This window comes from Amblyomma americanum, chromosome 1 (genome assembly GCF_052857255.1).
Source record: "Amblyomma americanum isolate KBUSLIRL-KWMA chromosome 1, ASM5285725v1, whole genome shotgun sequence".
Classification (NCBI taxonomy): domain Eukaryota; kingdom Metazoa; phylum Arthropoda; class Arachnida; order Ixodida; family Ixodidae; genus Amblyomma; species Amblyomma americanum.
This window is the reverse complement of record NC_135497.1, coordinates 287,266,183-287,287,915: the sequence shown is the minus strand read 5'-3', so window position 1 is coordinate 287,287,915 and position 21,733 is coordinate 287,266,183. Positions and strand designations below refer to the sequence as shown.

The 21,733-nt window shown below is 47.5% G+C and overlaps 1 pseudogene; it reads left to right on the top strand.

Annotated features, from left to right (window-relative positions):
* The first annotated feature begins 372 nt into the window (after positions 1-372).
* On the top strand, positions 373-20,689 carry LOC144118729 (uncharacterized; annotated as a pseudogene).
* The last annotated feature ends 1,044 nt before the right edge of the window (positions 20,690-21,733 follow it).

Below are 21,733 nucleotides of genomic sequence, written 5' to 3'. Positions count from 1 at the left end.
ACTCCCAGCGTCTCAATAAGCCACACTTCATTTTGTGGAGGCACAGGGCGCAGTTTACACGACGTTTGAAACGTTTGAAAGACTGTGCGTTATTCAAAGGTGCTCTGAACGGAGAGCATCGCAGACGAACAACAGTGAAGACTTTCGCGCAGCCTTAGCATCTTCGCCCTTTGGCGCACGTCTTCTTTGTATGAGCGGACGCCTCTAAAAAAAGTTTCGAAAGAAGTACTGTCCGGAGATTTGGCGCCTGCAGCAATTCTCGCCAATCGCCAGTGCGGCGCTCCACAGGCAGCACTGAAGACCTACCTTTCGCGCTGCAAAGTCTTTAGATGGCCACCCCAGAGTCAAACCGGTGTTCGTAACCAGGGCATGATGGGGGTGAGCTTTGAGGTTATCGCGAGGTTAATGACGGCCAGGCCCGCCTGAGTGTCGCCTTCGCCGTTATTAGTAAAGTGTCTTCGCAAATAATTACAACTCCAACTTAGTGTATACATGTAAAAACCACAAGCCAGTTTTGTTTTTCCTTTTGCTGCAGGAAGGACCGCAATGGCTGTGTAGGATAGGGAATCGCCGTCTCACCTAACACATATCTTCTAATAATGGCTGCAAAAACCCAAGCAATTAGGCACTATTGTTTGCTGAGTCGGTTTTCGGTCTGGGAATGCGCTCACACTTGGTTATATATGTGGTGAGCTCTACAGGCCGTTAAAAAAAAACCCTTTTTTTTACCTAGGCTCTTAAGGTATAAATCATTTTTGTATAAATGGGCTCATTCAATACGAAACTGCGCTGTAATGGCCCGTGTCTGGACAAAACGAAAAAGGTAAGTTTAAAGCGGCCATGACAGCCTATTTTCACCCACACCCTGCTTATCGCGTTTAGTTCCCAACTTGTTAAATTACAATTTCCCAAAATTTAAGTTGATTCTGTGCGCTAAATATCTTTAAAACGATTTTTTTTTCGTTTCTTCTGCGAACTGCTTGCTGGTCTGACAACCTCTGATCGCTGACGTTAGAGGGGCATACCCGTCCCGCGTCGTCTGCTGCGCGCTGTTTAGGTGCTTGCATGCACACCGTAGACGGCAGTCGCTCGAAAAGTTATCTTTTTTTTTTCAGCTTATCAAAATAAAATGTATGTTCAGTGTTTTCTTTTCGGAAGCCGTCAGCTTAGTGCGCTACCTGAGAGATCCTTAAAAAAGCGGACTTGCTCATGGCGCCCCTTTTCTGATTGATGAGGAAACAGAAATCGATGGACCCCTGCTTTATTATTTGCGCTCATAAACATGTTATTTTTATGTTATGAGTGTGGTTTCTTTTGAGCAGTCAAGTGCTTCCATATGTGAAAAGCGGCACGTGCCGTGCATGCCTTCGCCGATGTGCACCGTGAAAACCGCGGCGTTTTTTGCTAGCTACCAATTTATTGTACGCTATTCATCGGCTCGATAATCACAAGGTGGCACTAGAATAACCTTGAGGCACGAAAGGAGCAGAGAAAAGTGCCGAATGAGACGACTTCCCCGCTGCATGTGTGCATTTGTAAGTCGAACATACATTCCCTTCGGCTCGTAGAACCCTTTTGCAGGAACCAAGTCGCTTGCAAAACCCTACGCGACTTGAATGCTTTCACTGCCCGCACCGATGAATAGTCGCCGCCGTCTAAATGAGTGCTTGCAAATAATAGTACATCATTTAGCGTTGACTGTGCGTGCGCATTGTGGCCTAGGAATGCGACGATCACGACAACTGCAGCCTCGCGCTGGGGTTGTTTACATAGCTGTGCGCAAACAGTACTGCTCGTTTGCTTGGCATACAACGCAAGTTGGGCTCTCCTTATCTTAAATATTACGTAGTACTGCTCACACATTATAGTTTTACTCATTTACACACTATAATGACACTGCAATAAGTGCCGATGATGCTATATCGCCTGCTTGGGAAACGCTTCGCGTAGGACCGGCGCTTCCCGCTAATTGTATCGGCTTCCTCTTATGTCATCAGTGTTTGATTTTAAAGTGCTTTAGCTAAAACTACGTTCGGACATTACTTGAATTAATGAAAACAACCAGACTTGTTGTACACAGTCAACGCTGACGGCTGCTGCCGGCTGCCTTCTGCACACGCTATGCAGACCGGGTCACATATAATCGGCACTTCCCCCTTATTGCATTCGCGTCCTGCGATGTAGGCAGTCGTCGATTTGAGGGCACTGTGGCCAAAACTACGCTCGACAGCTATTTTCAGGCGCCAAAACTTGCGAATTCGCTCTCCGCAATCGCCGAAATCGCACGCACGAATCCTGCGTACTCGCTAGGCCTCGTCACGAAAGGGGCCGGCGGTCCACCGTAGACCGAAATTCAAGCATATGGCAAGAGTTCCCCGCTGATTAGTAAGACAGTGTAAAGATATTAAATGCAGCCGCTCGTTTCGCTTTTTTCGATAAGGATAGGATACACAAGCGCAGTTTTTCGGGCCGTCCATTCACCGGGCGTGAAGCTTTCGCTCGGCCGCACAAGCCCAGGCGACGGCGGCGAGCGGCACCGTCATGCGGCGTTTTCTGCCCGTCACGGTCGCTCAATTGCCTCGCCGATCGGTTCTATGCGCAGGCACCGAATGAAAGCAGATCTTCGCTGGTGCACGCACATCGCGTATGTCGCCGTGGCTAGCATGATCAGGACCAATATAAGTTTTAAAGGTCTTAAGATTATAGAATGTCATGCCACCTAGTCCCCCACCACACTCTGTCAGTGCCCACTAAGTTCACTCTTTACACTACTGCGATACGGGGTCGTTGGTCGTGCTGGCGTCGTCGTCGGTCTAGCCTGATAGTCCAGTGCGTCAGCGATGGCATTTGCATACCCACCAGCCAACCGACCGCTGATCGCCGTCCCACCGGCCTAGTGTAACCGGACCCTATACCTATACCGAAGAATAACTGTGTAACTCTTATTAACGCTTTTGTGGCACCAGTCACTCATATATGGGGGACGACTGCTACTTCGATCGCCCGCGGAAGTACAGGGGACAAGAGACCTCGCTGCGCATATTGCAGCAAAGAGAGCAGACGACGTTGCTTCGTGTATGTGCTAGTGACGTCAAGAGAGCTTTCAATATGGCGGTCGCTGCCGGTGGGAGGAGTTTCCCGTTCTTAATTTCGATCGCATTTTTTTGAATATGGAGCGCGTCTAGGGCAGCCAAATTTCGGAAATTGAATCATAAGCTCTTGTATTAGTTACTGAAGCAAAAAAATTCAATATGAAGAACGACCATGTCATGGCCCCTTTAAGCGACAAATTCGGCTTCGGAATGAAATTGAATTCTCTTGTGTCATGAATGAGGAGACTGAATAATTATGGGGCCGCTTAAATACCTCGAGAAAGAAATACGATAGCGGTGTTTTCTAAATCCATTGCACACAATGAAAATTGATAAAGACGACGATATCCAAAGCACAGCGCGAGAGACCGGTAGTCAAAGCGGGGAAACATTTTAGTTAATTAACATTTCAATTTTACGGTTGGAGCACCTTTAGATCGCCGCCTGTGTCTTGGCCAATTCCCCGCAGTGGGTATGCGCCATTATCCTCTTGAGGGCAACAACAGCAACATGTTCGGCTGCAGAAGACGGCGTTCTGAACGGTCGCGTTTTTGGTGCTCACCGCTGAAATGGATAAATAGGCCCTAGGCCGAGACACTGTTGCGGCGTCTGCTGCCAGTAATACTTACCGCACTGTTCTGCCCCGTCTGCGTGCTGATAAGTTGGATTTCAACTCCGTTTTTCTGCATGCGGACCTTGCTGGCCGTCCTTATCTTGCCCAGGACTTTAGAGATGCCTTACGTGGTGTCATATATCTAAGTGAAATCATTTCTCTCGGACAGTTCCAGATGCCCCACGTGCGGATCGTAACTTGCAAGAGAGCCTTGTCCAAAGCTAAGCTCGTGAGCTCCGGACAGTTCCAGGTGAAAAACCGTCGTTGTCTGGTCACTGACCCAGAACCGAAGACTGTCAAGCTCAAACTTCGTTGGCTCCCGCAAGATTTAGACGATTTTTACATTCGTGACGCCCTTCGGTCTTGCGCAAAGGTTGCTTCCATCACAGTGGAGCACTGGAGAGTTTCGGAAATGGAGGGGATGCGTACTTTGAATAGAGACGTTGCCTTGACGTCGCCTTGTCGTTGGCGTCACTGCCAAGGACATGCCTCATCTTTTCACCGTTTGTGGTCTATAGTGCCTGGCTTTAGTTCCAGGAAGTCCACACTATTGCTCTTGCCACAAGGTTGGGAATATACGCCGTCACTTCCGTACTACTCGGTGCGATGACTGTCGGTGTTTCAGCCATATATCTACATAGGAGTGCGCAGTGTCGCACGCTAGTAAGCTCCGCAGTGGCACCCATGCCCTAGACGACACTTTGCAGGAGAATTTGATGGATGCTACAGAGGTTTTTAATTGATGCTGCTGGTGGCACGTCAGCCGTTTCACTCATTGAATCATGGACTATACCGGCCCAGTGTTTAGTGCCGTTCCTGATGTGCTGGGTGAACCAACTCAGCCTTCACGCACCGATCAGCTGTCGGCAGATGTCGTCCGTCAATGCCTGGCGGAACACACGCCGTAAGTACACAGCGCGAATTATGACACTCTTGGCGCGCATGCCGGCGCTGTTCGTGAGCCAGAGGGAGAAAAGGGTGGTGAGGCTGCTGCGGCTCCGAGCCCCTGCACTGCTGGGATTGCTGATGCCATAGTCGGATCTAGCACAGAGCCAGCTGACTGCCAGCCTGGCAGTTCACTGCGGATGTTAACTATGGCGAGGATGTACCAAGTTCAAGTGTAGCCTCGAAGCGTGGTGTGTCGCCGAGTTGTGCCTCCTCTCAGGAGGACGCCGTCCGTACCAAGCACAAGTCCCGTCGTCGAAAGCCCCAAGCAAAAAATCTCCTCGGCGCTCCAGATCGAGTATAAATGGTGCCAGCTGTAGGGAGGTCTCACCTTCCAGGTTGGCCCAGACATCACGGATACTTGACTTTTTCTTTTATAAACGAGATTTATTGCCTCAGGGCATCAATGGGCGAATGTGCGATGAAAGATGTAATAATTATTAAATGAATGGAAAAAGGTTAGCTGATTTTATGAAGTCCAGTAGTGAGCGATGGTATGGTTACTGCGTCCAGGCAAGATATGAAGCATGGTTGCTCGGTGAAAGACCCGCTACATTCAGGTGCCGGATCCTTGTAGGCTTGAGAGCTGGGCAGTCCTACAGTAAGCGATGAATGTCGGTTTAATGTCATCGCGTTTTACATATCGGACACCCAGGCCGAGGAAAGGAATCTCGATACTGAAGCCACTTCCGAGTGACGGCAGGTGTGAGGGCAACACCGACCCGGATCCTCCGAATCGCAACCTCCTCTGCACGGGTAAGACCGCGGGGGAGGGTCACGATTACTAATGTCCAACAGTTGATCGTCGCAACAGTCGACATCTGTGGGCTCCGCTCTAGGCAGAAACAAGTACAGCCGCGCCGATTGCTTTCGTGCAGTCGGCTAAACACTGTGGCTGTTCAAGAGAATTAGAAAGTGAACTGGATACAGAGGTGGCCCTGCTGTCCTAACAGATTGCAGTGCCTGTGTGTCGCACTTGGTGGGCCTTTCGGCGGGTTGCTTTCTATTCTTTAAAACAGTCTCTCTGTTTATGTACAAGGTTGACACAGATGAGTGCGTGATATGTTGTGGCTTTCAGCGTCATGACGAAAAGTAGAGGTACATCAACATGTATGGTTTCATTAATCGGGTGCAGCGAGCAGTTTTCTTTCAGGATATTGTAAATCTTCTAGACTGTGGCCGGTATGTGGTATTCATGGGTGCCTTTAACTGCGTGCGCGACCCACGCGACCGTACAGGGCCTAGCGAAAAGGCCGATAAGAGCCCTGTTATTTTATCAGCTGGCACTGAAAGCGCGGGCTTAATTGATACTGGATTGTCATGTACCTTCACATATATTATAGGAGCCTCACATTCACGTCTGTACAGGAGTTACGTTTCCGCAGATCTCCTTAAAAGGCATATTTCTGGCGATGTCATCCCTGTTTCTTTCTTCGATCATGCCATGGTCATTACGCGGGTTGGAGAATGTGCCCGTCCCAAGTTTCAACCGTTGTAGGCACTATGGGAGGTTAATTCTTAGTTGCTAAATGAGGAGGAATTTAAGCAGTAAATAAGGACAGCTTTGGAACCTTGCTTGACCATGAGAGTCCCATTTTTTGCAGCTAGAGACATGTTTAAGCCAGAAGTTCATGGCTTAGCTAAAGAGATCGGCTCCATTAGGTCTTACGTTAAGCATGGCGGGGAGAATTGTTTGCTTCAGAGCCTTTATAACTTGCACGAACTTAAATGCGAGGCTCCAGGCTTGTACACAGTGGAAATTGCAACTCTAACGTGTCATCTCCAAAAGTTCGATGCAGAATCCTTTCGGGCTGCCCGTGTATGATCGCGCAGCAATCGTGCTTTGCACTCTGATGAACCAACTAGACAGGCCTTGCTTGATGAGCGTCGCCACGTGAGTGCCAAGCGAGTCTCTGAGCTCTACTGTGGCGGCGCCCTGGCCGCAAGTACAGATGCAATAGTTATAGAGTTTGCAAATTACTGTACCTGTATTTCTGCTGCCACTTCAAGTACTGTTCATGATGGTCATGTAGCGCGCTGGGTGTCTATGATTGCGCCGCTTTCTGAGTATGAGTGCTCAGTAATAAGTGACCATTTGACCTTGGGTGAATTGTAAGGTGCAATTGATCGACTGTCACTTTCGAAAACCCTGGAACCTGACGGCCTCTCAGGGGAATTTTACAAGACATTTAAATCTGTTTTATTCCCTATTCTACTGCAAATTTTTGAAAGAAGTATTGATGTTGGATTTTTGCCACCGTCATTTACCAGAAGTCATGCTGTCTTAATACCAAAAACTAATGATAAGGAAAAACTGCGATTTGTAGATGGCTACAGACCTATCACGCTTCCTGATGTTGATTATAAGATTTTCGCTAAAGCAATCTGAAATCGTTTACAGCTTGCAACGCCTACTTTGATTGGACCTCATCAAACACGTGGCTTGAAGGGACGGTCGATACACTTTAATCTAGATGTCGCGCGTGCGGCGTTGCAGTATTGCAGTGACACTCGTGAACAACCAGCAATGCTGCAGAATGACCTGGCAAATGCGTTCCATCGAGCGTGACATTCATTCCTTTTCCTCTTCTAAATCACGTCAATCTTTTTAAATTCTTTCTACTGGGATACGCCTTTGCTACAAAAACTGTTCCACGCGCATGATTGTAAATGGCTGTCTCTCACGACCAGCCTGCATTCAGCCCTCTGCGAAACAGGGTTGCCCACTGTCCCCGCTCCTGTTCGCGCTGTACTTGGAGCCACTTTGCATAAGTGTTATCAACAGTAAAGAAGTCAGCGGGCTTCACATTATGGGCAACGAACTGAAGGCATTAGCTTATGCAGATGACCAAGGGTTTTTCTGCGCTGATAAGCCGATCATCGATGAGGTTATCCGCTTAAGAGGGGACTTTCGTTCAGTATCAGGAGCTCGGACTAATCGTTCTAAGAGCTGCAACCCAGGTACCTTGGCGTCGTTCTGAATGTGTATGAGCATAGCGCACATTTCTAGAAAGACCGCGTGCCGACTGTTCAGTGCTATGCTCAGACTTTTGTCCCCCATGGTCTCAATTTTTGGCTGGGCGACGGCAGGCAACCTGTTTCTCGCCACTAAAATTCATTATGTAAGTCCATTCCAAATTATTCATTGCACAAGACTTTATAACCAGAGTTTTCACGCAGTTTTCGCCACTTTTGTGTGGGATTCGTTTTTTTTTTTAATCTATGAGGCGTGATAACCTTTTCCGGCCTGTAAGCGCTGGCGGCCTTGGTTTAGTCCTCCTCCATGTCTACAGATAGTTCCATGCTTCATGTTTTTCCGTGGCACTACACACCCAATAGTACTCGCATTCTTGAGAGTCAGTTTATTTCGTGTTTTACCGCACCGAGCCTCATTGTGTCTTCTAATGTTTGTGATCGTCCGCGTTTGTGAAGGTTAATGCATGAGGTGTATCTGGCTGTTCGTTTATCACTTGTACGTTTTTCTCCCGAGTTCCTGCTTTTTTGTGTCGAGGAGACGGTTGTACAAATTTGTATGCTGTTCTCTGCCCATGCGCCGCTCTGTGCATTTTGGTTTAGCGGGACATGACATAATCAAAATAATGCGTAAAATGCCCCTCTCGCCATGTGCCAAGAAAGTTTTCCATAAGCTATAGAGCGACACATTGCCTGTTAAAACACGGTTAGAGAAAAATGGCAATTTGTGTCTACGGTAAATTGTCGCCTTTGAGAGGCTCCAGAAGCGATTGAGCATTGTTTCATTAATTTGAAAAGATGCAATACCCTTCTGGGATACCATGCAACGGACACTGAAAAAAAGAACTTAATTTGACACCACATTCTGTACAATATTTCACTGCATTGCCATTTGTTGATGAACCCTTAGATATGCTCTTTCTAATTTAATATTACACAGCTTCTGTAACGCGTGATGGACCCACACGCACGAGGGACCGACATTATGAATCTGTTGTTTCTGCAAAAGACCACTTTAATAGAATGGCAGTTTATCTAAAGAAAGTGTATGCACAGACCGAGTTCGAACCGGAGTGGCACTCACTCTTCATTGCCTTTTTTGTAGTGCTGGGTTGCTTACGTATCTGTTAATACGCACCGTGTTCATTTTCCGCTGTTTTCCTCATGGTTTGTACCTAGTTCATGTACTTATAACACTGCATCATTGTAATAAACACCATGTTGAAAAAGAAAGTGGCGATGGCGTAGTGTTCTAATGCCGCAGGCAGCGAAGCTTTTCTGTTCACACCGGCCCGGTTCGAAATCCACTCGCGGCCGTGGTTTTTATTTACTTATTACGTCCACCGCCCAGCTGACGCTCGATGGCCCCTGCTACGCTTGCCTCTCCGGTAGCGATGTCGATGCTGCCGCAGCCTCCCAACTTCCGGTCGTATGGGATTTTGAAATTGGCGCCATCATGTGATTGGGTCCTTTATGTCACATGATCTTGATGACGTCACAAATCTCTCGACCAGTCACTGAATTTCGTGACAGAGAACGCCAAGTTTTGCCTCAACGAAGCTTAAACACTAATCGCATTAAATAATTTGTTTTTAGGCAGTTTGACCAGCTGTCACACCCTTTTAGAAGTGCAAAGCACCGAACACATGTTAAAATTTACATATGGTGATACAGAAAGGAAACCTATAGCAAAGAAAAAGAACAAAATACACCTTGCATCATAATTAAAAAGAAAAGTCGGTCGGTTTGAACACATGTTACAATTTACATATGGTGATACAGAAAGGATGCCTGAAGCAAAGATAAATAACAAAATACACCTTACATCATAATTAAAAAGAAAAGTGGGTCAGTTTGAAACATTCAGCATTTTTAAACGCTTAAATATTCGTACATCTGTGGAGAAAAAGGACGTTATAACGAAAACAATTGCTTCAATTCAAACAATCATAAATTCTATATATCCATATATCAACTTCTCTAAAAATTAGCTTTTTAGGAGCAGTTCTACAAAAATTTCATGACCATAATTAGTTCGTAGAGCAGAGACAAACTAAAATTCCGGACTGGTATTTTACAACAAATAACTTATCTTAAACGAGGCGCAATTATTACATTATCAATAATGTTAATCGCACGCTGGATTATCTCCGTCGTAATTTTTCCAGCTCTGGACAAAATGGACAGTATTACAAAAACCATTGCTTCAATTCAGACGATGGTAAGTTCTAGATAAGTTAGTCGAAGCGCATATGACAGCCCAATACGAACGACTTACATACACCCCTACTGGTCGTCAAATTCTTTCCACACTACGCATCACACACGAATCGGCTTTCAAAGACAAGGCTTCACTTCCCAGGCATCTTCTCAGCAAGCTATCCATACCTCCTATACCCAAGAACGTGCATCCGACTCATTATATTGACCGGCGACATACGTGCGCCAAGGCTCTCCACAAACAAACAAGCTGAATATAGTCAGCAGGCAGCGTTTGTTACAGGAGCTGTATCCTCTACTGGCTCCCTTCTCGCGACCGCGACTGTTCGTAGTCGCACCCCGGAAAAGGCCGAGGAATGTGCGCGACAGCCATGGCCATAGCTTCCACATCATGCCTTACTATTCTTAGTGACTCTCAGTCTGCAGTGCGCAGGTTTTGCAAAGGCCAGGTTTCTACCGATGCTCTTTCCATCCTTCGGACAGTCCCACTCGATAACCACACCATTTTCATAATCTGGATCCCCGCTCACCCTGCGCACGCACCGGGGAACCGGGCCGCATACGACGCTGCTCCAGGCCTCACCCTCCGAACTGGCCCGTTGGCCAACTGCCAAGCGGCATTTTCCTCGAAGGACCGCCTGGCCGCGTACCACGCCATCGCAATGCATTACCGACTCGAACGGCTCCGGTTTCCACCGGGTGATACATATCTTACAAAATATTTGGCGACAGCTTCAAACGCTGTGTCTCCCTATGCCGGCCCAGTATGCCACCGTGTTTCCCAGTAGCTATAGCCCCGACTTCGCCCTGTTCGGTTAACGCGCCGGTAGACACCGTTTCCTATGCCCCGCTGATCTCCGTAAACCAGAGCTGCAACTCAGTAGTCCTGAGCAGTGGGAGGCGGCCCTGCTCAGCTCAGACCTGGCTGTCCAACGCCGGGCTCTCGAGCGAGCCACCGAGGTCACCACGAAGCAACGTCTTCTGATCACCTAGCGTCGACATCTATAGTTCCGTTTTAACGCGAGTGCGTTAGCACTGCCATGTCGAAAAAAAAATTGTCCGGTGTCGGCTTCGTTGGCGGCATCGGCCACCTTTTGAAGCCTCGCTCCGACAACTTACGTGGGCCACGTATGCCACGTGATCTTGTGGCGTCGTCACAGCCTGCCCACTGGATTGTGGGCAAACTGACCACCGCGGTAGGTGGCAGTTAAATTAATGATTGGTCACGAGAGGTTGCTCGGGACGAGTAACTTGGGTCGCATAAGCCCACAGCGGCACCACTGCACCAGGAGCGGCTTGAGGGCTCCCAGGGATCTACTTGTAGTAATGTAAAGTCGAGAATGACCCATTCCGCATTTATGGGCATTAGCCCATCAACGCTATCACGTCATACCCTTAAGGCGAAGCTTAAGTGTACGCTCCAATTTTTTTATTTTTTTTATTTCTGAACTTATGCAAAAAGTTAACCTCTGGGTGCTATGCACTAATTAAAGCACAAAAACATTTTGACAAGAACACACTACGAATGATATATTTCAGCGTTTTCCATAACCATTTAATATACTGCATTGAATCCTGGGGTTTCACCTTCGCATCTTACTTAGCAAAAGTTAGCACTCTCCAGAAAAGGGCTGTCAGAATAATATCATATGCACCGAGAGCAATACCATCCAAACCTCTTTTTGATGAATTAAACATAATGCCCTTCACCAATGTACGTGAGTACAAAACGGCCATTTTAGTCCGCCAGATAATTAGCACGAACTCTCCACATCCTTCTTCCATATTCATCTCTCCCAAACGTGACACTAGGCAGGCACAGCACAATAATTTTAATTTACCCATAGCTCACAACATATACGGGCGGCGCTCAATTTCTTTTATCGGGGCTAAAATATGGAATACCGTGCCGTGTTACATGAAATACACGTCCAACTTTGTTTCTAAACTAAAACGCCACTACCTTAACAAGCAATCTGATGCACCAAGCTAAACACGTGTTGTTGCTCATAGCAATGCTCCATATAGTGATTGTTTAACTCTGACAATGTTTGTAATGGATCCATCACTAGCCATAGCGGCTAAGGATCCAGATGACTACACAGCATTTTGTGTATAAATTTCTGCGTGAATAAACGTTCTGATTCTGATTCTGATTCTAATAAAGTTTTCCTCGACCAGCGCTCCCACGTCTCTTATTAAACTCCTGCTTTTTAACACATTATTACGACCTAAGCTCGAGTACGTGTCGTCAGTATGGGATGCTCCGCACGTCAGCCTAACCTAATATTTAGAACTAGTTCAAAATAACTCTGCCTGCTTCATTCTTCCTGTATATCCGGCATGGAAAGTTTCCTTGCGATTAGTCTTTATCGGCTTTCGTTTTCGCCATTGCGTACTCCACAGCGAACTAATTCTGCAACCACTCTACTGTTTTTATCGCACTGATCACATTCAGAAGTCCCATTTCCACCGTTTTAACACAAAACTATATTTTTTTTTTTCAGTCATTTGTTCCCCTTAGCCCGAAAGACGCGGGTTCGATCCCGGCCGCGGCGGTCGAATTTCGATGGAGGCGAAGTTCTAGTAGCCCGTGTACTGTGCGATGTCAGTGCACGTTAAAGAACCCCAGGTGGTGGAAATTTCCGGAGCCCTTCACTACGGCGTCTCTCATAGCCTGAGTTGCTTTGGGACGTTAAACCCCCATAAAACCAAACCATTTGTTCCCCTTACATCTCGTGAATGGAACCATCTTCCCGCTGAAATTCTGTAAATCGATGATGACCAAGTTTTTCGCACTTCTTTAGCAAACATATGGTGAGGAGAGACTTGTTTTGTGTATCGTTTCACTGCATTTGTATTCACTTTGTTCTACCTTGTAACCGCTCCCCTCCGTAATGCCTCTGACCCTGGGGTTAACTAACTACATAAGTAAATAAATACATAATTACACAATTCGAGCTTCGGAAGAAAGCTGACGGCTATTGCTAATATTTATTATCGATCGTGCGAAAGGAACCGAAAGAACAAAGCTGTTTTCAAATTGTGCGGAATCGTCCACTAAGGCCGGGCGCGCTCTCCAAGCACTTTGTCAGCTGCACTCGCGGGAAACTCGGATGTTCGGGATTCGGGATGTTCCGTTGTGCAGCTGGACGAGAATGCCGGTGCAATGGCGGTGCATTGCAACACTTATTTTAGAGTGCTCTACTTCCGAGCATGGTAAAAAAAAATACGATCACAAGGCGTTTCACAAAAGTAAACGTGGAATCTGCTACCAGTTTCGAAACGAATTCCATGATTCCTGCTTCGGAAAGTTTTCCCTGATTTTGCATGTTGATTTAAAACGCCCACGGAGGCAAATGACAAGCATGACCGACGGGAAAGCCACCGACGTATGACGCCCTTTTTCGGCACGTTTCTACCTCGTTCGCAGAAGGAACACACTATGGACTGGCCTTTCATCCTACTCGTCGTCGTAAAGGCAGCACTGCATTTTGGTGCAATAGCTGAACGGTAAGTCGGAGACCATCACTGGCGTTAAACAAATAGAAAGAAAGCTTAGTGAACGATATTCTCGACGTTGCGCATGAATTATTACACTGACTGATAGTCGTTGCTTTTAATTTCACAGCCATAAAAAAATAAATGAAGAATGCGAAACTAGGCTCAATGCACCAGAGCAAGAAACTGTGAGCAATATAGCTCTGTATTCAAATGACGAGCCTGATAAAACGTAGGAGCTTAGTTGGACAAACGTATCATTTAGAATGCGGCTTGACGAGCGGTTAGGAAATGTTTTTATGATCATGCTTTCCCAGCACCTAATCTTTGCCCGCGTCACGACGTATCGGCAAACACAAGGGTCGATCATACTTCCGTGTGAATTCGACAGGCTCTTCTATCTTGCACTTTCTTCTGCCCGCTCATGCTTCTTTTATTCAGCTTCCCGCAGTATTCTTTAGCAATGCTTCGAGAAGTAGAACGCTATGCTTAACGGCAATATGCCCTCCCTGCCTTTCCTCCTCCTCCTCCTCCCTAGTCGCACGCACCCGTTTTAGTTGGCTGTCCCGCATGACGCACGAACGAACACGCCGGTTACAACAGACCTATTACATGGCTTCACCGAACGACAATTGTGTCTTGTGGTAGAGACTGGGCTCGACAAACCGAATACGACCGCCATTGCTTTGATCATGGCCGCCTTCTGGTCAACGGAAATCGTGTTGCGCTTTTTTTTCGCCACTGTCACAAACCTTCGCCTTCTGACACCAGCGGGACGCGTCGATACCGCCAAGCACACGGCAGAGACTGCTAAACGGTGAAACCACGCGACCTCGTCTCCAAAACGAAACTATACACTGCCCACGTGCGGTAGCTGAGATATATAGCTCACTCTCAACAGGCAGTGTAGAGTGGGCAGGTTGGAGAGCGGGTGAACTGCACTGATTTTGCCGGCTGTGTCGAGTTGCGGCGGTCTGTGCGCATGTACCGCGCTGCCTGACACCATTCAGCGGGACGTGTATCCGAGTTGCCCGCATTTTGGCATACATCTTTGTCGTGCCTAAGCCGATGCCGACGAATCGTCTTGGAGGAACACTCCATGGGGCCCAGCTTGAGGCAGGATCTGCACGTATTTTATGCGCTGCTGGACAGAGCAAGCTATTGAACGGCAATTTCAGTTTACCGCATCGAATGCCTACGGAACTCCGGTGTACCATTGCAAATCAATATACTCTGAGCGAAATGGCCAGCGAGGCTCGTTTTGGGGCTCGTTATATCTAGAAATTAAACTTTTCGGTCTAAAACGAAAAAAAAACACACGATAAAATGTGTCGGATTCAATTTTCGGCTTTCGTTTTTAGCCGGAAGAGGTCGGCATCCATGACATGCACGCCACAGCTGGCCGAATATTGAGTTCCAGTTATGCTCAGTCAAACAGATGCCTACCACGAGAAAGAAATTATCGCGGAAACAAAAAATGGTTGGAGTTTATTTGGTGAAGGTGTGCAAATATTACTTCCTTAAAACCAAATCGTATACTAACAGTGTTCCTTAAAAAACGAATCGGATATTAGGTGAATATTCTAGGTGAATACTTAGGCGAATATGCGTACAATCTTATTTGTACAAAACAGCGATGCTCTAGCGGAGGCATTGTAGGGTGCCCACCCGATAGAAAGGGTGTGGCGATAGAGTCCGATTTCAACCTAATACCTTATGAAGGTATACATAGCTTTAGCTGTGAAAAGGTGGAACATTGACTCTACTAGGTGGTAGACAACACAAGGTCAGTATATTAACTCTGTGACCATCATGTCATACGTACACAGGAGAACGGGAGGAGGGGAGTGCGGAACCAGAGGGTCGCTAAAGAAACGATAGCAGCAGGTGCACAGCAGAAGGTAAAATAGATAAAATAAAATAAAAAAGACTAAATAAACGAGAAAAAGGTGATATGAAGTTCGGGGAAGGCAGGTGTAGTGTGTTTTTTCCCTCGTGTTATTTTTACCCTGACTCTGGCCGGCTGCAAGACCTTATTAAAGGATTGCGCCAGCTTCGGAATATAGCTGCGAGATGCTAAGTTGTTTTTTGAGAACTTTATCCCTGCTGGTTGTATGTTTTAAATTTGCGGATTAGGAATATGCCTCTTTGTTTCTATCTCTTGCAGATTTGAAGCCTGATCGGAGTTCTAATAAAAAGATTCAGCTCATCGAAATTATGACCACGTTGACAAAATTCTTCCGAAACTGCCTTAGGAAGGTTCTTTCCCGTGCCAGCACCATGGCCAATCAGTCTCGCGCTCATTGATTGCCCTGTCTCTCCGATATGTTGTTTCGGACAGGAGGACAGGTAACATTAGACGGTGCGTTGTTAAAGTTAATCCTTACTTCGAAGATGAAGTCGCTTGCCGTGCTTCTAACTGCAGTGTAGCTTTGCAAATGTGTGCTGGTCTTACATCTGGGTTGAGAGCACGAGCTTATTGTAGGCGAGGGTTTCTTATCAAGCCTAGTTTGTACTCTACTAGGATACAGACGCAGCACGAGCCTGAGAGAGAACAGGGTCGTATTTCTTCTATTGTCCCCCTAGGTGCCTAGGGAAATATTCGATTGAGACGTTCTTTTCTTGTTAGCACATACCAGGTGTTTCAGGGAAGAATTTAAAGGTGCACTGAAGAGGAATCTGAACTCGTCTTTATTTACCGCGCGAACTCAATCTACACGTTCCGAGCATTCTTAGAAACTTCAAATTATTGTCCTGTGCGGCCGATTCTCAGAAGTAATTTTCAAAAATAGAATTTTGAGGGAACAATGTGGATTTTTCGGAAAAGTATTGCCAGGATTGGCGGACACCAGAAAACCGGTGAATTATCCTAACTACTAACTAAATAATTTTCAATATGTAACTTTCTAACTATTAGAGTTTGGCGCCTGGTTGGAATTATAGATTTGTAGCCAGTCGTTAGTAACCACCACATCAGTTTTTAAAATTTAGAAAACGCCGTTGACCTCGGCGCTGTGGCCCAACAAATTTTGGCTACGTCGGGCCAGAATACATGCGCATTGGGAGAGCATGCAGGTAAAGCAACCCCTCCAGTACAGTAACTATAACTGTACCGCAGCGGTGGCCAAGTGGTTGAGCATCCGCCTCGCATGCGAGAGGTGCGGGGTTCGATCCCCAGTGCCGCCGGGTACCCACCGGTGATACAATGGGTATAAGCTTTCGCCTGGTGTGGTGCTCGGCTTCTTTAGGGTGAAATTCTTGGGAAATCGGTCTTTGACCCCACCTTGAGAGAAAGAAAATACCTTGTGTCATGGCGCTCTTTGGCCATAGATGCCCTTGTGCCATAAAAATCCATTGTCATCATCAATAACTATAATCGAAATAGCCAAATTTGGTCGAGCCGGAGAGCCGAGGGCAATCGCATTTTCGAAGTTATCAACTGCATGTAGGACACTGACTCGAAACCGCCCATGGGCCTCACGAAATATATGGGATTTAACGGCAGTTCCATCGCTGCCATCAACACGCAGACCACGTGATGCCTCGCGCACAGCCCAGCGCAATAGTCGAACATTCATATGTAAACCTAGTTCTAACTTCCACTTCCGTTTCTGTCTGCCTGCTGACTCATTTAACTTGAGTCGCTCTTTTAATGACGACAGCACTTTCTTCTTCAAGCGCAGTTCGGTCTATTACTATTTGCACTTTAATTACTGGTAAATAAATTGTTCACGATAACTAAAACACCGAGATAGATTTTAAGTGACCTCTGACCACACACAACTGCTACAATATATCACCGAAAGAAAGTATGTTCTTTATTCGTCGAAAATAATATTCGCCGAAAAAAAACGAACCTTGTGTTCTGAAATAAAAAAACAAAAAAAAACTAAAAACCGTAAATTTGAACCCCTAGCTTTAAGTGCAAAGCTTGCAATCTACTGCCCAGCCGTCGCTCTTCAACGCGAATTCAGGCGTTTGTCTGGAGAACGTTTGGGATTTGGCAAGCAAATTCTTCGTTTCATTTAGCAACAGGTGTTTTGATTAAGAATGTGATAACGCTTCCACACTTCGGCAGCGGCGGCCGGTGGCGTTCGGTTAATATTCGTCATCCGTCCTGCCAGCACGTTTGTTATGGTGTGTGCAAGTTATCGGCCTCTGTTCTTCGGCTTTTCTGGAAGGCTCTCCTAAAACACATTAATTTTCAATTGTCGCGACGCTTTACAATGAGTACTGAAATGTGTTTGTAAATGTCATTGTGTTTGCAATGAGACATTTCATTATCGCGCACGGTCTTATTTCTTAGGAGGCACGCTTTCTTTCGTCAGTATACCGTCAAAAGCGTTTGGTTTCGTCGCGTGACTGCGATGCAGAAAAATAGAATGAACTTGAACGAGTGTCATTCGTTGTAAACGGCACTAAATTCATCGTGAGACCGAGGTACTAAACCAATAAAAAGACATTACATTAACCGCAGTATATCTCACTTTATTTCAAAACAAGATTTAGTGCAGCGTGATCACTTTTAAGGGATACATGAGAATACCAGCAAAGGCTTATCCAATGGAACCTTGATGTGTTCCAGATGGGCCACCAAAAATCATATTGAGGCACCGATCCAGACCGGGCTCCTGAGGTAGTGTGGTGCGAGTCTCGCGGAAGCAGGAAAAGAATGGCGCATGCATGGCATGATCGCGTAGCGATGTGGGGCAAGAAGAGAGCTCTGGGGCGTTCCAAGTAATTCAAGGCACTTAAGGGGATTCCCCATAGCGGAGTAATGAAGCAATTGCTCTTTAGCATCCATCCGAGCGCAATCATACGGCTACAAAAGAAATTTAAGACACACGGTCTTCCGCGAACCTTTGCAGGTGATGCAAAATTCGTCGCACTCCGGGGCTCGAACGCGGGACAACCATATATTACAGCGCAGTTGCTCTACCAACTAAGCTAACCGGGGCGGCTAGCCGATGGCAGGGCGAGAAACGGAGTTAGCTGATTGTATTCGGAGAATTTCCCAATGTGGAGTAGACCTCTTTTAGAATCCAAGGAGTGTAGCTCGGCTGAAAGTACCAACCAGTACTCATTCACTTGCTTTGGATTTCGATGAATGGAGCCCCTCTCGGCGCACTCCACTTTGACGTGGATACCTGTTCTTTGATTTGGTGTTTTGTCTTTGCGTCCATATCTTTACTATCTTGCTCTGTGGTATGTCCTCAGTGCGATGGCTACGATGCCTCCATTTCCTGCACATTCCCGGCAGCTATAGGTCAGTCCTATCACTCACATCGTCCGCGTGCATATGGTATTCGTCATCGTCCTCTGCTCTTCTTGTGTCACGTACTCCTCTAGCACTCTGCTCCGCCGAGCCCTCGCGGCAACCCACGAGCTTATAAGGACCACGCTTATCTGGTATGCATCGGCCCTTTTTTTTTTAGCGCATGTATTTACTCTACGTATACTGGCACAATTGATTACCCAAAAGATCAAATAAAAACGAGCTCACTGCTGAATCGTTCAAGCCTCGGTATCGAAGTTGAAATGATTCACGAACGTACAGAATAAACATATGTCGGGGCGAGGTTTGAGAGCTATTAGAACCAGATGCAGCAAACGCTTACAGGCGATTTTGTTGATGCCCTTTATTAGCCGTTCGCGCGTTTCTGTAATCGAGCTATATCCAGGTGCGTTGTTCTGCTTTCCCGCCCCTTTCCCGGAGAAACGCGAACGGGTAGCCGGAGAACCCGCCGCTCGTTATCATTTCCTGGTGGAGTCTTAGTCGACTGCCTTTTGATGGGGGGGGGGGGGGGGGGGGGGGGGAAATGAGATTAAGCTCCACGCTCAAGAGGTGGTCGAAATTAATCCCCACCCCCAGGCCACCCTCACAGCTCACGATATTGTAGCTTGTGTATTAGTCTAAGGTTCGCAAACACGCACAGAGAGGACGCAGGATGCGCCAATCACACACCGAGTGCAGGGGCGTTCACACAGTACTCCGAGCGCGCCGACTTAGCTGCCGGCTGTGAATCACCAGCCACCCACAGCCCTGCTTCCTCAATCGGAACTGTGCTTTAGGCCCAGCGTGAGGTGCAATTTGCTGTAGAAAATAAGAAAGAAAAGTGTACTTCGAGGGAAGTATCCTAGGGTCAGAAATTGAACTCGCCATGCATCTCTCAGGACTCCGGCACCTCACCGCGCAGGCCCCAGTGGAGCTATGCACCGAGCAGACGGCTAGCACTACATCACGGCGTATTTTGTGTTTTCACGTTCGGTTTCAGAGTGCTAAAACGAAACTGTCTCCTTTTTTATTGTTTTTTTTTTCGAAGGAGGCTAGTTCGACGTATACTAAACGCAGAGGAGGCCCGGACGTTGTAACCGGCTCCATTTTTCACTTTGTCCGTAGCTTCCCAACACCAGCGGGGAAACACAGCGGCGTGTCTCCTTGGCTGCACCCCAGGAGGTTGCACCTCCACAGCGCACCAGCGGAGGGGACGGGGGAGGGGGTCGAGCCGACTCGCGCGCTGCACCGTGGCGCCCGGAGGACGACCACCGGGTGGGGTATTCCTCCGCTGTGCACCAACCTCACGCAAGAAGTGCGGCGCGACACCGGCGTGACAACCGCGTGCGCAGCTAAACGGCCACCAACTTCCCGTGATAGGCATCGGGCCATGTTTTCTTCGGGCTTTGGCGGCGAGTTAGACGAAAAGAAAAACAAGCAGCGAGGAAGCGAGACCCAATTATGATCCCGTGGGAAATCGAGCTGCCCTTGCGAAACGCGCTCCACAGGGGGTTTCCCCTTTCGAAAACTACAAGCGGCAGCCGCCGTGGTCAGTCTAAACGGCCCGCTGTATCGACGAGACACGGACCGTAAAAAAAAAATGGTTGCGCGTCCGCGCGTGCTTCTTCACTTCGAAATTACGTGCCGGCGCTGTGCGAGGATGAATGCCTAAGTATGCAGGATGGACGGAGCTTGGAATAAAAGCTCCCAGGCCCGGATGCGCGTGATGCATGTGCCCTTCCGCGCACCAGTGAATATGCTGCAGACACTGGCGGAACGACGACCGCGTTGTTTTTCCCATCACGATGCAGCGCGAGCCTACAAATTTCGCGCCACGCCCATCGGGCAGCCGAGCGCCCAGCTCCCGATAGAGCGCTGTCAGGACGACATCGTCGCACCTACCCCTCACTTTGGTGGTCAGGTAACTACAGGCACCGTTTTCCGAACTGAGGCTGACACGAGTCCTGAGCACAGGTATGCATTAGTGTGGCCCCAAAGCTCGCTTACGCCTGACGGTGACAGCGATGGTACTTCGTGTTTTTTGCGCTTTAGGGGACCAAGGGCCAGTAGAGATGTCCAAATCAGGCTTTTCCCACGAGGGTTCTCGTAACTGCGCACGTACATGTGATGCTGAAAACACTGAGCGGAGCCATTCATTCATTCATTCATTCATTCATTCATTCATTCATTCATTCATTCATTCATTCACTCTTACGGTAGTGGTGTTGTCACTGTTACACGCAGCTTTCGGCCTTTCATAACGTCGCCTGCCACAGTGCATGTTGCGAGATAGCGAAGGCACGCCGAATCAGCTTCGGTAAGCGGCCTCTCCTCGCCCTATTCTGTTCGACACCTTACCTGTTGTCTCTTGCGTAGCTCCATACGAAGAGGAAACCAGCGATGAATTAAGGAGGTAAGGTCACGGTTACGAAAGAGACCCACTCCTTCACTGCGACGCTGTAACCCCAGCAGTAAAGGGCATTAGAAACATGTCTCGCCTTCGTGCAGTGTCGTTGGAAAAGCACTCGAAAGAAGGCGAGATCAAACATTGGGTTCTGATGAAGCGTCACCACCGATGAATTTGATATAACACCGTGGCCATCTGCTGCAGGGCAGTCTAGCAGGTTCAGATTAATTGTGGAAGCTTCCGTCTGCATTAAAGTCGGTGTACGCAGAAAAAGGAATAAGAAGCTGTTATATAGAGAAGCAACTGGTCATACTCTGTAAACCAGCATATTCTAACCGCGATATCAATCGAAGTCGGGTAAATCATAAATTTGGCAACCAGTCAAACAAGCTTCTGAGGTCCTCATGCTCCACAATGACAATATATACAACTCTCAACAACGCAAAAAAGTTGTGAAGTTTGCTGTCAGAAACTACACTAGCTCTCTCCGCGAGCGATTTTGACGCTTCGGGAGATAAGTATCGCGACGCCTTTATTAACTATTAGCTTAACTACCCGTAGCAGCAGGACCTTTTACAGCGTCGCTGCGGACAGCATCAAATCGAACAATTTTGCCGTGAAGCCATCGTGTCGGCGACGACGTCGCGAGTACGAGAACGAATTCGCGAATTCGAAGCAGCGAATTCGTTATACATGAAAGGAAGCCA